Here is an 11847-nt window from a genome sequence, read left to right on the forward strand (position 1 = left end):
ATTTAGTTAGTTGTCATGTACACATATAATTTAGTCAAAACTTGTGTTTCACAGGCCAAAAAGTCATTTAGTTATTTGTGATATACACATCCTTTGGTTCAAACTTGCGTTTCAGAGGCCAAAAAGTCATTTAGTTATTTGTGATATACACATCCTTTGGTTCAAACTTGCGTTTCAGAGGCCAAAAAGTCATTTAGTTATTTGTGATATACACATCCTTTGGTTCAAACTTGTGATTCAGAGGCCAAAAAGTCATTTAGTTATTTGTGATATACACATCCTTTGGTTCAAACTTGTGATTCAGAGGCCAAAAAGTCATTTAATTATTTGTGATATACACATCTTTTGGTTCAAACTTGTGATTCAGAGGCCAAAAAAGTCATTTAATTATTTGTGATGCACACATCCTTTGGTTCAAACTTGTGATTCAGAGGCCAAAAAGTATTTTAATTATTTGTGATGCACACATCCTTTGGTTCAAATTTGTGTTTCAGAGGCCAAAAAGTATTTTAATTATTTGTGATATACACATCCTTTGTTTCAAACTTGTGTTTCAGAGACCAAAAAGTCTTTTGGTTATTTGTGATATACATATCCTTTGGTTCAAAGTTGTGATTCAGAGGCCAAAAAGTCATTTAATTATTTGTGATATACACATCCTTTGTTTCAAACTTGTGTTTCAGAGGCCAAAAAGTCATTTAATTATTTGTGATATACACATCCTTTGGTTCAAACTTGTGTTTCAGAGGCCAAAACTGATAAACAGCAATGAAATGGATTCTCTCTCTTGTCGCTATTATGTAAGTTAGAAACCCTTAATTTATCTACTTTTTTTAATTATTATAATAATGGTTGTCATTTGGCAAGTAGTAATCTTAAAAAAAATTACTCCAGCTGTTTAAGCTATTGTCTTAGAACAGTTTACTTAACTATGTTTCGGAGTTTTTTGTCGTATTTTTCAGCTGTAACACTATCGGTCTTTTGATCACGTATCCTCGTTCAAAGGTGAACTTCTGAATAAAAGCCGCTTTGTAATGCTTGGTTTCTAATACGTAACCTTTTAGCAACATCAATAACTTTGTAGCTCTTCGCTATTTTGTTGTAGCTTTCTTTAACAATATTGCTCGTGCGTTGTAGAGATTTTGAAGATGATGGTTCTTGAAAGAAATTCTTCACTTTAGCGAAACCTTATTATAGAATCAAGAAGCTTGAATGGGGAACAAACTTTGTAACGTCTAAGAAAAGCTTTATAAATAGTATCATTGACTGCATTGAGTTTCGTTCTTCTAAGTACCTGTTATGACTATTACGCACTTAGAGCTTGTGTTTCATTTACAACCAACTTTTTAATATTATTCATCATCTCTAAAGAAATGTGCACCGGTTGTTTTAAAAGTCGCATTTGCATGATTTCGCAAACAATAACATAAAAAACAAAAAGTTGACCGTACTTATACAGAGGGTAAAGTAAGTTATGTCAAGAAAAATTTTAATACGCAAATCAGCAAACACATGACAACGGATACAAAGTCACAATAGGACCACGTATATCAGAATTATAAATTTTGACATTGTTTGGCGTTTCATAGGTAGTGTGATGCCTTCGAAAAGGGAACACTTTCAGGTAAGGTATATAACACTCGTCTCCGACTCAAAACAAACATACATTCAGATCAAAAATATGTGTTTAGATTTTCCAAGACAGTGATACCTCTTGGACTTAATGGCATTAGAAAACAAAGGAATATGGATCAACTTGGGAAGCCAAGACCATCCAGAAAAAGGACTTGCAACAAGTCGTGCCTCAGCTGTGGCAAGCAAAGTGTAGCATCTTGTAACAGGTGAGAATCCACGAACTCAAAGATTAGTGGCAACAGCCGTCCACATCACCCAGGCAACAGCACACAACACAAACAAGAAGGATTTCCGCTTGGAAACGCGAAAAAAGTTGCGTATGCACAAATTGCTTCCACGACAAATCCGTCCACCAGTCGCATATCTCATGCAGCTGGAGAAAGAAACTGGTATTCACGCTATTCCTTACGAAGTCGGACGAATCACGAAAAGTACTTATTTCACACATTCAAATTTAATGGAAAAATACTCATTTCACACATCTTCAGGAAAAGTACTTATTTCACACACCTTCAGGATTAATGAAAAAGTACTTATTTCACACACCTTTAGAATTAGTGGAAAATACTTCTTTCACACACCTTTAGGATTAATGGAAAAGTACTTATTTCACACACCTTTAGGATTAATGAAAAAGTACTTATTTCACACACCTTCAGGTTTAGTGGAAAAGTACTTATTTCACACACCTTTAGAATTAGTGGAAAATTACTTATTTCACACACCTTTAGAATTAGTGGAAAAATACTTATTTCACACACCTTTAGGATTAATGAAAAAGTACTTATTTCACACACCTTCAGGTTTAGTGGAAAAGTACTTATTTCACACACCTTTAGAATTAGTGGAAAAATACTTATTTCACACACCTTTAGGATTAATGAAAAAGTACTTATTTCACACACCTTCAGGTTTAGTGGAAAAGTACTTATTTCACACACCTTTAGAATTAGTGAGAAAATATTTATTTCACACTTTCCCGAGCGTCATTATACATTATATTCAGGGAATTTAACTAAAATTTCTATTAAAAAGTAAGTCTGGCGATTTAACGATATAATTTTTAAATAAAAGACCCATTTTCTTAACCTTAACCTCGCATTTCGTGGCCACAGTGTAAACACACACGCACACAAATGGATAGTTTACTCACAAACAAAAGCAGTGCACAATCCGCCGTTTTCAAATTATTGCTAATCAAATCATTTCGTTGTCTAAAGCAGCCTTTAACTTGACTTGGGAAGTTTTGAAAGTGGCATTAGAAATAGCAATCCATTAAATGTTACCCGTTTAAAAGATATCACATTAACTGTATACCACTGTATACTCAACCTATTAACGTATCCAAGACACCCGTGGCATGGACATGGAATAACAGGCACGTGACTACAAGGTAACGATTTTTATGGTTCAGTATTAATTAATTTGATAAGACAGAGGAAAGAGAAAGTGCATTCGAGTTAACGATATAAAGTTTATGCAGGCGAGTAAGACTCATTAGAAGACTATAAACACTGCCACGCTCGACCTTCAGTATTATTAGCTGAAAATATCATTTTTATATTAATGTGCAAATGTTGGCAAATAAGAAAGTACTAATTCAGTAAAAGAGTATTGTTTTGATTTCGTGTTAAATTATTCAAGAAATGCAAGGACATATATACACACACGTGTTTGTCTGTGCGGGGTGGGGGGAGTAAAAAGCAGCGTGAGTTACCTGGATCTCCAACCAATCCATTTGTCTTTATATGTATATATATATATATATATATATATATATATATATATATACTGGGGAATAGTAGGTGTTTTGTTGGTAATATTATGTGCTTCGTTTCCACACGCACAGAGATGTTGGAGAAAACTGCTTTCGCGTTTCGTCTTATTTCCTGGTGTGTCTGGTATTCTCCTGTTGCCGATTGTCATTTTCCACCTATTGGTACAAGTTAAGACAGCTAATTGAAGTCTGTGTTGTTTCTTCTGGCCGCCACTGCGTGTCTGTACATCGGGGATGGCATTGATTAATGACGTCACGCAAAGCAGCATTACGATTGGCTAGTGGACAAAAGCGATTTCTCTTGTGTAGTTGAGAGCCGGTGCAATAGGCAACGTTTACAGCACAACACATTGGAAGCCTGAGCGTATGGGTCTCGACAGTGTGTAAAACGCTCTGGAACGTTCGTATGGTAAAGTTGAATAGGATTCCAAACGTTGCAAGCTGTATTAGGCACAACATTAAGAATGTCATCCCTATTGAAAAATGTGTCCTGTTACGTTCTTAATTGTAAAGTTGCCGTGAAGGTTTTGTGACATCACAACTGTAGCTATTATAACAATATTTGAAGTGTCACACCCGTCTACACTATCAGTTAACTGTCACGTGTATAAAGGGGTGTCGCAGAGTACAGTTGTGTCCATTGCCTTTGCTTTGGCGTGTCACAATTTCAGCAACTATTTGTCGTCACCAACTTTCTCGCGTACTATACCAGCCTCTTACAAGCGATTGTCTAATGTTAGGAATTTGTTTTTTTTTTTAGTTTGGTTAAAATATTCTCAGATATTCGTGTTAGAAACGTGAACTAGCGAATGGAATTTGGGAGTGTGATTTCACTTTTGAGGTGTGAAGGACCATTTCTATAAAGTTAGGCCCTACCATGACTACTGGAACAAAGTCCAAAATGTCCTCTCCATTTCTCAGTCTTCTGTTTGTTTCTCTTATTCTGCAGCTGGCTTATTGCGGACATTCTCACAGACATCGTAGTTGGCGGTCCAGGGGCTTGGAGACTGCTTCCGGTTGCTGCAGCCACTTCCGGCACCACAAAGGTAGGTGCGAAACAACTCAAGATGAAACATTCTGTAGCGATAGGGTAAACGAGTATTTGCTGGAAAATAAGCACTTTAAATATTTTGAGTGTCGGGAGTTGTCAGAGGGTTCACGATTCGCGTCCCTTTGCTGCAAAAACCTTGCTCCGCACTCGGGAGTGATTTAGCTAGACTAGAGTATCCCAAGAGTTGGTTGTGGGTGCTTTTAGCTAGCTGTCTTCCTTCTAGTCTGTCAGTTGAAAATGAGAGACGACTATATTCAGATATCCTTGCACAAAGATATCCTTAAACAAAGCCAAAGTTCTGTTTTCTTCTCATACACTAAACCAAGTCATGCGCTGAAACTTTCTGAGCAAAACAGCTAAACAATTATTTGTTGTATAAGCTTTTTTTTAGAATTCTTCTTTCCTCTCAAACACGCTAAACTAAGTCACGTGGTAAAAAACTCCAGGAACTGTTAGGAGTTCACACTTTAACTGTTGCAACAAATAAAATAATACGTCACTACAATGTCTATTTTCCATGCTACAAATAGAAGGAAGTTACTAGTGTTTTTGTACTTTACTTTTTGTTACAGATACAGGTTGTTACAATACTTTGTAGTAACATTGCAACCAGGTAGAAAATACTAACTGATCACACTTTAATTAAGAACTCTTAAAGCTATTTAGATAAAGGACGTGTCCACTGATTAGAGTTATTAAAACTATGTATGTCAACTAATTAGATCTGTCAAAACTACGTAGATCAAGACATAATCCACAGATTAGAGCATTTAATGTTATGCAGATCAGGGCCAGATCCGCTTATGTAAAGCTGTTAAAGATGTGTAAATTAAGGCCAGATCCACTGATTATAACTGTTAAAGCTATATAGATCCAAGGCCAAATCCACTAATGATTTTAACGAAACCTTTACAGTTTCAGGTTATAAATTCCGGGAGTTTTTGTACTGACGTGAAAATGTTAAAATATTGATTCACGAATGTGCTTGTATAGTGGGAGTTTTTGTTCTGACGTGAAAATGTTAAAATCTTGATTCACGAATGTGCTTGTATAGTGGGAGTTTTTGTTCTGACGTGAAAATGTTGAAATCTTGATTCACGAATGTGCTTGTATAGTGGGAGTTTTTGTACTGACGTGAAAATGTTGAAATCTTGATTCACGAATGTGCTTGTATAGTGGGAGTTTTTGTACTGACGTGAAAATGTTAAAATCTTGATTCACGAATGTGCTTGTATAGTGGGAGTTTTTGTACTGGCGTGAAAATGTTAAAATCTTGATTCACGAATGTGCTTGTATAGTGGGAGTTTTTGTACTGGCGTGAAAATGTTGAAATCTTGATTCACGAATGTGCTTGTACATTATTTATATAGTTAATCAGCTTTTACCTCTGGGAATTTTTGTCACTATCTTTTGAGCAAACCAAATTACTTCTAAAACAAGTTAAACTATATACTTTAATTAATATTAGTTTATATTAGTTAATACAACATTAGTTTAAAAATAGTTAACATTAGAGTTGAAATAAGATAAGCTGTGATCAGGATAGGACTTACAATACAGAAATAGTTGATGAACTAAGTACGTATGGTGATTGGATTGCAATAAATCGCCATTTTGATACATTGTTGCCGTTAACTGCGTTTTCGTCCGTAATTCCAATAATTTACCCTGTAGCTTTGAAACCTTAGGAGGCTTAAATGACACGAAACTCTACTTACTAAATGAACAATGCAAGATAAGCTTTACACAAGTACTAATATCATTTTTCCAAAATTAGCTGGTATAAAAGGATCTAGAAGTGGTCATCCTTGAATTACAGACACAGTACGGACATCACTAGTTAGTCTCCATTTATGCTCGTATATCAAACTGATATCCTTCACGTCAAAAACTGCATAATGCAAGTAGACTCAGTACATGTTCTGGTAATGAACAAAAAATGCACCTAAACTTGAATGGTGAACTAATTTGGAGAATATTAGCTATAAATATTTGTGTTTGTACTTTTAGGTTAGAAGTTCCTCATCTCGTAGGCAACAATGAAATAACTAAAACATATATACAGTTTTAACAAATGCGTACACTAAAGGCATATTTTATTAATGATATTATGTCGTCAGATGCAGCTGCAATCTGTGCTGCTTTACGATTACCGCAGTGTTTATATTTTCATTCACCTCCATTCAAATTCACGTGAAGTGCTATTGACATGTTTCTCGAGTTAGCTGCCCTGACGCCACTGTATCTCGTTGGCGATAGCGCGTGGATAATACACGAGTAATTTTAATGTAATAAGAGTGATGTTAATATAAACCTATAGGTTTTAAGAGCCAGGTGAATTAATGATAAAAGCAATTCAATTAGTAACAGCAAAGTACCCTTGTTATTTCTTATTTAAAAGAATGAAACATACATTACTGGTTGGAAATTTATGTTGATTTATAATTTGTTAGGCCTAGTTATAACTTTCGTGTAACTTAGGTTTATACTGGATAAGAACGTTTTCGTAAATATATTTGCACGGGATGTTTGGGACTGAATAAATAAACAGCCGCGTGTCATTGATAATTTACATAAGTGTCTGGAAATTACATTAACAAATTTACGCACCCAAGTGATCAATTTGTTAACATAATTTGTGGACACCTTTCATATGTTACAAAACTAGCAGAGACCCACAAAACATTTGAGGTCAAATTAGCTATCTTTATTGCAACAGTACTTTTTTAAATACAAGATTTCTAGAATAAATAAAATAATTGTAATCGCAGACACCGAGATCTACTTATCTTAGAAGTTAGACCTAATATTAGTAAGCCTTTATTAAATACGGCCTACATTTGATAAAGAGATAAATTAATATTGTAACTTTTGGACGTTTTTTGCTTTAGTTCAGTTAGGGCTAAGCTTTACCGTACTTAATACTATCAATAAATAAACTTATAATATTATTCTACGATCTAACGTTAGACCTTTTTAAAACTTTAATAAGCTTTTAATATGTTGTTGTACAAAATGTCTACTAAAGTATATTTACATTTGCCTTTTGTTTTCGTCCGTTGAAATAAAGTGCGCGCGCATGTGTATTTAGAGAGTAAGGTGCGCGCGCATCTTCAGGACAGACAAAACTGAGTATTGTTATAATAAATTAAATCAGCCTCTTCTGGAAATTCTTTAAAAATGTTTTTCAAACTGTCGATCTTTACCAACTTATCTTCTTTTTTTCTTTCTTTATCTATTATGTACATCATTATTGTTGTGGTTACCATTCACCGCTAGAGAGAGCTGTATCACATTATCGTGACTTTTAGCTGTTTATAGTGAGCCAAAAGCGCCTCGAGATTTTAAATCGTATTTTACATTTAATATTATTGTATTTTTGAGTAGACGTAGACACTTTTTGGAAACATGTAGAAGTCATGATCACTACTACTAGGATGGCACGTATTTTATTTCAGCATAAACAATACATAACGAGTTTCTTGATTTTTAATAGAAACCAAAAATATTAAATAATTTGACATTTCGAACGATTATGTGTATCGTCATATAACTCGTTTCTTGATTTTAAAAATCACTTAGTAATTTTTCAAATATATATATATAATAATTTGTGTATTTTAGCTTTTAAAAGCAAAATTTTGTGAAACAGCATAAAATATGTCAAATTACAATAATATAGAACAAAATCTTCACCAGGTTAACATGACATTAGCAAAATTGGCCTTGTGGTTAGTGTGACGAGCTGTGAATGACCTGGCCAGTGCCTATGTCTAAACCCAAGGGGTTATGACCTGGCCAGTGCCTCTGTCTAAACCCAATGGATTTATGACCTGGCCAGTGCCTATATCTAAACCCAAGGGATTCTGACCTGGCCAGTGCCTCTATATAAGCCCAAGGAATTATGATCTGGCCAGTGCCTCTATCTAAACCCAAGGGATTCTGACCTGGCCAGTGCCATATCTCAACCCATGGGGTTCTGACCTGGCCAGTGCCTATATCTAAACACAAGGGGCTCTGACCTCGCCAGTGCCTATATCTAAACCCAAGGGATCCTGACCTGGCCAGTGCCTATCTAAACCCAAGGGATTCTGACCTGGCCGTTTAACCAATGTACATATAAGGAACCATTAGGTGATAAATTCAAGTCCTAACATGTGTCATTGTCAAGATAAATATTTATACGGTCCATTCTATTTAAAGATGTCAAAAACAAAAGAAAGCTTGCTTCTTGAAATTGCGGGAAGAACGAAATGTTTTCGTCTGTCTTTAGGTAGTGACTGATTTGAAAACCAAGCTGAACAGGACTTTTTCTTTAACGTATAATACAGTTTTGTCACGTATTATTAGCAGTACATGCAGAATATTCCTAGAGTCGGTCTGTTACTTGTGTTACTTAACTCTTGACGAACCCATATTAACTGATGACGTAGCCTTTTTAAATTCAAAGTATTAGGAGTTCATATAAAAAAAAAAATTACTCGTACTTAACCATACAAGGAGCACGTGACGACAGGTTTAATGTATTTTTGCGAGTAGTGCTTTCAATTATTAGACATTGGCTATCATTCATCAACGTCGGGCTGTATGATCTTGAAGAATAGCCCATTCTGGTTTCGTTGTTATCCTAAAATGAGGCTTGAGCAAACGAGTCTTGGAAACTGTAAATGAAATTTTCAAAATGCGGATATTAATAAAAGCCCCCCAGTGGCATAGCGATGTGTCTGTGGACTTACAACGCTAGAATTCGGGTTTCGATACCCATGATGGACAGAGCAAAGACAGCCCATTGTGTATCTTTGTGCTTAATTACAAACAGACAGATCAAAGACACTTATGTCCCCCTCCCCAGTGGCACAGCGATATGTCTGTGGACTGACAACGCTAGAATCCGGGTTTCGATACCCATGATGGACAGAGCAAATACAGCCCACTGTGTATCTTTGTGCTTAATTACAAACAGACACAAATCAAAGACACTTATGTCCCCCTCGTCAGTGGCACAGCGTTATGTCTGCGGACTTACAACGCTAGAATCCGGGTTTCGACACCCGTTGTGGGCAGAGCACAGATAGCCCATCGTGTAGCTTTGTGCTTAATTACAAACAAACTTTAATAAAAATTGGTAAATAATTCTTAGACCACTAACACAACGTATGCCTAAGCTATTGAATAGGGTTCTTAGCAAATAGTACACCTTTTGGGGAGGCTTAAGAAAGATTTTATTTTGTGAATTTTTACAGCTAAAATGGCTAACATCTGTCGAGGGAATTTCAAGTTGCACGTTTTGACTGAAAAATTTAACCAGTCCTCAAGGAAAAACTGAATATCTGAGTTGCTTTATAGAGAATTTTATGGAAAAATAACGCAAAATAATCCTCCAATGTGTGTAAAGTAAACAGGTGTTTCTGCTGACTCAAGTGGCGTGCGTACTTTCAATTTTCTTATATAGATGACTGAATATTGATCTACTGGAACATGATGGGTGGTGGCCAGGGCTGTCTTTCATTGATTTATTACGACTTCACTTTGTTGTTATGTAGCTGTCAGTTTTTCCAGTCATGAAACATTAGTGGTGTTCCATAACGTAAGAACACATTTATAATTAAGAGGAGCAGATGTAGTAGTGAAATAGTCACTGGTTCATTCAGAAAACTTAAAAATAACACGTAAAAGAAATCGGCTGAAGGTTGTTAGTTGATAAGTTAAACAATGAAGTTGGCTTTGAGATATAGTTTGAGATATGGATGTACAGAAAGACAATGAAAGTTTTTATATAAATATATATTTTCATGTGCCGTGAAACGCATAAAACTATGAAGAAAGCGGGAGTCTGGTGTGTTACGTAAATAGGAATGTAGGTTAATAGTGTAGAAAGGAACACTGGGATTTTTAACTTACAGTATACATGGGCACGTAAAAAAGAAATATTTCACACGTAATAGTGACGGTTTGATATTTCTTCATGACTTCTGACTGTTCCTGTTGTTGTGCGTTAGATTAGTTTTAACACAAGCTTACTTTAACGTTTAATCGTCTGAATAATGTCGTTCGGTAGATAAAGCAATCCGGTTATAACACTTCACAGAAACCAGCACTTAAAACTACCCGAAGTTGTAACAGTATGTGTAAGTGATGTTTGAAAAACTCGTTGCTAACGTCAAGTTTCTGCTCAGCTAATCGTGTGTTATTATTGTTTTTCTATTGCTAAGTTTCAACTCGTATCGAGTTTATTTCTTACCCGGGAAATGCACACGAGTAAGTAATAGTTGAAAAAAACTTCTGCATGTTAAAAAAATAAATTAGCTTCTTATATTTCGCATATATGTCACCATTGAAATTTGAAGAAACGCTTTTGTCGAGGGTTAAACCACGTTACTGAAAGTAAAGACATCATTTTGTTTTATAAAAGACAAACCACGTAAGCCTAACACTAAATAAATAAGGCGAGAGATTGGTAATTGTTTTGCTCTAGAACCGTAGCTTCACAGTTTCTATAATTCTTCGAAACGTAACCCCGTGAAGTATGCTTCGCTGTAGTACACCAACCTAGGAAGACGGTTTCATCGCAGGGTGAGCACACGTGACCCTAGAAATGAATCTATCACTTGTAGAAAGGTTATCTGAAGGGAGTTTTACGCAACTCCATGAATGATACTTGATGTAGCTGTTCGGCCACAATGTTTTACCACGTGCTTAAGGACCTGTTTCGTGATATGTTTCCCATAGCACATCCCTAGATGTAGTTAGCTTCAACAGATCATGTAGTTCAACGTTGTATTTGTACTCATTTTTGATACATTAAACATTTTCGTAATTGGTCTTCAAAACTTATTAAAAGTTCTTCTGGCCTGGCAAGGCCTGGTGGTTAGGATGTTCGATTCGTAATCTGCGGGTCGTGGGTTCGAATCCCCTTCACCGAACATGCTTGCCTTTTCAGCCGTGCGGTCTTTATAATGTGACAATCAATCTCATTATTTGTTGGTAAAACAGTAGCCTAAGAGTTGGCGGAGGGTGTGTTAAATTAGGGACGGTTAGCTTAAATAGCCTTCAAGTAACTTTGCGCGAAATTCAAAACGAATGAAACCAAAAATGACACTGTAATAAACAGGACTTCCAAAACATTGTTGATATATTGACGCCATTTTACCTTTTACTGTACACAATGCATTGAAGTGTTACATGAAGTCAACATTGTTGATATCTTGACGCCATTTTACCTCTTATTGTACACATGCATTGAAGTGTTACATGAAGTCAACATTGTTGATATCTTGACGCCATTTTACCTCTTATTGTACACATGCATTGCAGTGTTACATGAAGTCAACATTGTTGATATCTTGACGCCATTTTACCTTTTATTGTACACATGCATTGCAGT

General features: G+C 35.7%; 1 pseudogene; it reads left to right on the plus strand.

Moving 5' to 3' along the window:
• The first annotated feature begins 3787 nt into the window (after positions 1-3787).
• The window catches only part of LOC106461065, a 100714-nt pseudogene continuing 92654 nt past the window's right edge, over positions 3788-11847 (plus strand).

This window comes from Limulus polyphemus, unplaced genomic scaffold (genome assembly GCF_000517525.1).
Source record: "Limulus polyphemus unplaced genomic scaffold, Limulus_polyphemus-2.1.2 Scaffold891, whole genome shotgun sequence".
Taxonomy (NCBI): Eukaryota; Metazoa; Arthropoda; class Merostomata; order Xiphosura; family Limulidae; genus Limulus; species Limulus polyphemus.